Raw genomic sequence first — 6,394 nt, forward strand, 5'->3', positions numbered from 1 at the left:
GGCAGGTCAATTCCAAGATATCAGGTCCATTCTGCGAATATCTCCCTGTTAGTTCCTAGGTTGTTATTCGCTTATCTCCCTTCATCAGGTGACCGGGCTTATCAGGCCCAAGTACCGATTTGCGTACGTGGGCTCATCAGTTGCGCAGGTCTTCTACTTGGTGGGCTTGGTGGGTTGGCCTGGTATTTTTGCAGGTGGATTCCTGGAGGAAAATCCAGCTCCAATAGTGATGAAGCTGAAAGATCAACTATGGATGTTTGAAAAAAGATTTAATAAGTTTTCAATGAGTATTGATCCAGAGAAGATGGAAACTACACTAGCTATCAAAGAGGACAAAAGATTTCGCAATAGAATGGTTTGCACCAGAAGATCAGAAAGGAGTTCACTTAGAGGAAAGAAGCTTGGAGAGCAAGTTGTTGAGTGAGGAGGAAATTATTCCGACTTATTCTCCAGAGGTACCTAAACCGCCCACTAAACCCTCTTCTGAAGAAGAACACTTGATTCTTGATTCTATTGCTGAAGAACTCCTGGAGCTTTGGATTGGGTATAAAGCTCAGGAGGATACAATTGGAAAGTTAATTCATAAGATGGAAGAGTTAAATAGCACCATTCTGGAACTTCAAGAAATGGTTAAAGGCTACCCCAGTTTTGAACTTGAGGATTGGTCAAAGGAGCCTGGTTCAGAAGAAGAAGACTACTCTGCTGATCAAAAAGAAGCTTATTTTGAAGAAAAATCAAATGAGTACTCATCCTACCATATGTCAAGAAAGGATGCAACGTATGATTCAGACACTGAAAATTCAACCACTGAAGATGAGGACTTCTCTGTTCCTCTCCTCAACCTTTTTCTGACTAAGCTTTGTAAGAGTCAAGCTTAGTGACTTAAAACAAGCTCACTTGGGGGGGAAGTCCCATGTCTATCCATGTATATAACTTTATATTTTTCTTGTTATTTTTGATGTTTTTGTTTAAGTGTTTCAGGTTTATTTCATTGACCTTGAGGAAGTCAACGTTCGAGTAAAATCAAACCTAGTCAAGAGATGATCTCAACCATTCGAGTAAATTGAGGAGGAGTGCTCTAAGTCGTTGGATTGAATGATCAAATGAGAAAAGCATCATCACCGTTTTGATCGAGTGACTTCTTGAGGTTTATTATGGTCCGTTTGATCGAGTGATTAATAGCGAAGCACTCTCCACCGTCTGATTGAGTGAAGAAACCAAAGAGACCACCTTGTGGATTCCGACGCCTCGTGACCCGCCTCCATTGAATTCCATCATACCTCCTTGTCTTCTTGTCCCCTCATAATAATTTTGGTCCCCCCATTGCAATTCCCGAACACTACAAACTCATCTCTCCACCTCCATACCAAAGCAATCTCGAATTCTTATACCTCTCTCTATCCCTTTCTCTTGCACTTCCTCTTTTTATCAAAAACTCAACATAATCCATCTATTTTCTTCATCACTCGATCTCCTAACCTTTGAGTCTCTCGTTCTCAATGACAAACAAGCGCACGCTCCTGTCAAGGATCCGAAACATAGCTCTCTCCCCATCGAAGAGGTACCCAACACGTTCTTCACATGCAGCAGCTCGAAGACTTTCTGAACCATCACCCATAGGGTCGAGCAGGAGAGAACGAGCAAGTTTCGAGATCAATCACAGCGAATCAAGCCAAGACGAGGATGCATGCAAGAAGAACAAACTTTCAACTCCCCCGCCGAAAACACTCGATCCCGAAGGTCGAGTAAGGCCTCTACAAGGGAGTTCTCAAGGAACAAGGAAGATATCACTCGATGAAAGAAGCCCGTGGGGAGAAGGTTGGAACTGGTAGATGAAGACTCCGAGGAAGAAATGGCTTCACCTGAGGAAGCAGATCAAACAGAGAATGGAGGTGGTGATGATTTGGAATCAGAGAAGTGCGCAACTCGAAACGAGTACTACAAACTACTGAAACGCAACGAGTTTTTAGGAACTCGATACCCTCATCCTGAGACCATGGAGAGACTCGGCATATATGATGATGTAGAGTACATGTTTAAGCAGTGCAGCCAGAATATTCACATGTTTCGGCCAATGGATGGGTATGAGGAAGAGACCGTCAATTTTCTTTCATCTGTAGAATTGTTCATATATGGAGAGTCAGAGGACGATGGAATCAGGCCAGACGGAAGTTTGGGATACTTGGAGTTCTGTGTCTATGACGTAGAGTATCGGCTTCCAATCGATCATTTAGAGCATATGTATGGGTTCCCAAGCGAAAAAGACACGAGTCATCGTTTTGACAAGAGAGAGCTTCAGTCATTCTTGGCCATGCTTGGGTCTAAACATGGGTTTTCATCCTCTAGGACCAAGAGCAACGAATAAGGAGTCCGGTGGTTAGGTACTTTCATAGGTCTTTAGCCAGTGCACTATTTGCAAGAGAGAGGAATGGGACCTTTGACAATGGAGAGCTAGAATTGTTGGAGACAGCGCTACAGGAGCTACTTGGTTTAGCATCAGATGGTACCGTTCTAGCAGGAGATCAGACAGAAGCTTCAGTTTCATTCTACCTAATCGAACATCTGCTGAGCTACAGAGGATGGACTAAGGGACTTAAGAAACCAGGAAGAATGGCTATGGGAGGAGTTGCGACCCTAATTCTCAGAGCATGCAATGTACCTCTACATTCAAAACAGATTCCTCCGAGATGGATTGATATGCAACACCTCATAAATTCCAAACAATTTTTGTCGCAGCAGAAGAATTACCTATATAAATATAGGTTCGATCACCCTGCAGCAGGACAATCTATTTTTCTCCTTCTAAATTCCGCCTCCACTTCGATCAGAGATTGCGGCAACATCGAGTTTTGCCCACCAGTAGAGACCCTGTATACTTCAGGTGATGTATGTAATATGTAGTATTGAGTATAAGAACTAGAACCGCAACCGGTTCCCAAAAGCTAAAGTTGTGTTTCCTTGTTAGAAGATACAAAGCCAAAGACTCTTACGGACTTCGGCAACACCATGAAAATATTGAGAAGCAATAAGAAGCTTGGTTAGTGTTTTGGAGTCAAATATGACTAGATGTCATGTGTATGATTGAGTATAAGAACTAGAACGGCAACCGATTCCCAATAGCCGAAGTTATGTTTCCTTGTTAGAAGATACAAAGCCAAAGACTCATACGGACTTCGGATACACCACCAAAATTTTGAGAAGCAATACGAAGCTTGGTTAGTATTTTAGAGTCAAATATTACAAGATGTCATGTGTATCATTAAGTATAAGAAGTAGAACCGCAACCGATTTCCAAAAGATAAAGTAATGTTTCCTTGTTTGAAGATACAAAGTGAAAGACTCATACGGACTTAGGCTACATCATCAAAGCTTTGTGAGGCAATAAGAAGCTTGGTTAGTTTTTTGGAGTCAAATATGACTAGATGTCATGTGTATGATTGAGTATAAGAACTAGAACCGCAACTGATTCTTAAAAGCTAAAGTAATGTTTCCTTGTTAGAAGATACAAAGCTAAAAACGCATACGGACTTCGGCTAAGGCATCAAAGTTTTGAGAAGCAATAAGAAGATTGGATAGTGTTTTGGAGTCAAATATGACTAGATGTCATGTGTATGATTGAGTATTAGAACTAGAACCGCAACCGTTTCCCAAAAGCTAAAGGTGTGTTTCCTTGTTAGAAGATACAAAGCCACAAAATCATATGGACTTCAGCTACACCATCAAAGCTTTGAGAAGCAATAAGAAGTTTTGATAGTGTTTTAGAGTCAAATATGACTAGATGTCAAGTGGATAATTGAGTATAAGAACTAGAACCGCAACCGGTTCCCAAAGGCTAAAGTAGTGTTTTCTTGTTAAAAGATACAAAGCCAAAGACTCATACGGACTTCGGATACACCATCAACATTTTGAGAAGCAATAAGAACCTTAGTTAGTATTTTGGAGTCAAATATTACAGGATGTCATATGTATCATTGAGTATAAGAAAAAGACACGCAATTGATTCCCAAAAGCTAAAGTAATGTTTCCTTCTTTGAAGATACAAAGCCAAAAACTCATACGGACTTTGGCTACACCATCAAAGTTTTGTGAGACAATAAGAAGCTTGGTTAGTTTTTGGGAGTCAAATATGACTAGATGTCATGTTTATGATTGAGTATAAGAACTAGAACCGCAACTAATTCCCAAAAGCTAAATTAATGTTTCCTTGTTGAAAGATACAAAGCTAAAAACTCATACGGACTTCGACTAAGCCATCAATGTTTTGAAAAGCAATAAGAAGTTTGGTTAGTGTTTTGGAGTCAAATATGACTAGTTGTCATGTGTATGATTGAGTATAAGAACTAGAACCGCAACTGTTTCCCAAAAGCTAAAGTAGTGTTTCCTTGTTAGAAGCTACAAAGCCAAAGACTCATACGGACTTCGGCTACACCATCAAAGTTTTGAGAAGCAATAAGAAAAGCTTTGTTAGTGTTTTGGAGTCACATATGACTAGATGTCATGTGGATGATTGAGTATAAGAACTAGAACTGCAACTGGTTCCCAAAAGCTAAAGTAATGTTTCCTAGTTAGAAGATACAAAGCCAAAGACTCATACGGACTTTGGCTACACCATCAAAGTTTTGAGAAGCAATAAGTAGCTTGGTTAGTATTTTGGTGTCAAATAAGACAAGATGTTATGTGTATGATTAAGTATAAGAACTTTAACCACAACTGATTCCCAAAAGCTAAAGTAATGTTTCCTTGTTAGAAGATACAAAGCTAAAAACTCATACGGACTTCGGCTAAGCCATCAAAATTTTGAGAAGCAATAAGAAGCTTGGTTTGTGTTTTGGAGTCAAATATGACTAGATGTCATGTGTATGATTGAGTATAAGAACTAGAACCGCAACCGTTTCCCAAAAGCTAAAGTAGTGTTTCCTTGTTAGAAGCTACAAAGCCAAAGACTCATACGGACTTCGGCTACACCATCAAAGTTTTGAGAAGCAATAAGAAGCTTGGTTAGTATTTTGGAGTCAAATAAGACAAGATGTTATGTGTTTGATTGAGTATAAGAACTAGAACCGCAACATCTTCCCAAAAGCTAAAGTTGTGTTTCCCTTCTAGAAGATACAAAGCCAAAAACTCATACGGACTTTGGCTACACCATCAAAGCTTTAAGAAGCAACAAGAAGTTTGGTTAGTGTTTTGAAGTCAAAAAAGAATATATGTCATGTGTAGTATTGAGTATAAAAACTAGAACCACAACTGGATCCCAAAAGCAAAAGTAGTGTTTCCTTGTTAGAAGATACAAAGCCAAAGACTCATACGGACTTCGGCTACACCATGAAAATTTTGAGAAGCAATAAGAAGCTTGGTTAGTGTTTTGGAGTCAAATATGACTAGATGTCATGTGTATGATTGAGTATAAGAACTAGAATGGCAACCGATTCCCAATAGCTAAAGTTATGTTTCCTTGTTAGAAGATACAAAGCCAAAGACTCATACGGACTTCGGCTACACCATGAAAATTTTGAGAAGCAATAAGAAGCTTGGTTAGTTTTTTGGAGTCAAATATGACTAGATGTCATGTGTATGATTGAGTATAAGAACTAGAATGGCAACCGATTCCCAATAGCTAAAGTTATGTTTCCTTGTTAGAAGATACAAAGCCAAAGACTCATACGGACTTCGTGTACACCATCAAAATTTTGAGAAGCAATAAGAAGCTTGGCTAGTATTTTAGAGTCAAATATTACAGGATATCATGTGTATCATTGAGTATAAGAACTAGGACCGCAACCGATTCCCAAAAGCTAAAGTAATGTTTCTTGTTTGTAGATACAAAGCCAAAGACTCATACCGACTTCGGCTACACCATCAAAGCTTTGTGAGGCAATAAGAAGCTTGGTTAGTTTTTCGGAATCAAATATGGCTAGATGTCATGTGTATGATTGAGTATAAGAACAAGAACCGCAACTAATTCCCAAAAGCTAAATTAATGTTTCCTTGTTAGAAGATACAAAGCTAAAAACTCATACGGACTTCGGCTAAGCCATTCATGTTTTGAGAAGCAATAAGAAGGTTGGTTATTTTTTTTGGAGTCAAATATGACTTGATGTCATGTGTATGATTGAGTATAAGAACTAGAACCGCAACCGTTTCCCAAAAGCTAAAGTAGTGTTTCCTTGTTAGAACATACAAAGCAAAAGAATCATATGGACTTCTGCTACACCATCAAAGCTTTGAGGAACAATAAGAAAAGCTTTGTTATGGTTTTGGAGTCACATATGACTAGATGTCATGTGTATGATTGAGTATAAGAACTAGAACCATAACTGATTCCCAAAAGCTAAAGTAATGTTTCCTTGTTAGAAGATACAAAGCTAAAAACTCATACGGACTTCGGCTAAGCCAT

General features: G+C 39.1%; 2 pseudogenes across 2 annotated transcripts; both read left to right on the forward strand.

Annotated features, from left to right (window-relative positions):
- Positions 1-88: 88 nt before the first annotated feature.
- On the forward strand, positions 89-877 carry AT4G05600 (annotated as a pseudogene; the record flags this gene model as incomplete). The annotated part of the gene is made up of 1 exon: positions 89-877.
- A 975-nt stretch (positions 878-1,852) lies between these two features.
- On the forward strand, positions 1,853-2,896 carry AT4G05610 (annotated as a pseudogene; the record flags this gene model as incomplete). Its single annotated transcript has 1 exon — positions 1,853-2,896.
- Positions 2,897-6,394: the final 3,498 nt, after the last annotated feature.

The sequence above is a fragment of the Arabidopsis thaliana genome, chromosome 4 (assembly GCF_000001735.4).
Source record: "Arabidopsis thaliana chromosome 4, partial sequence".
Taxonomy (NCBI): Eukaryota; Viridiplantae; Streptophyta; class Magnoliopsida; order Brassicales; family Brassicaceae; genus Arabidopsis; species Arabidopsis thaliana.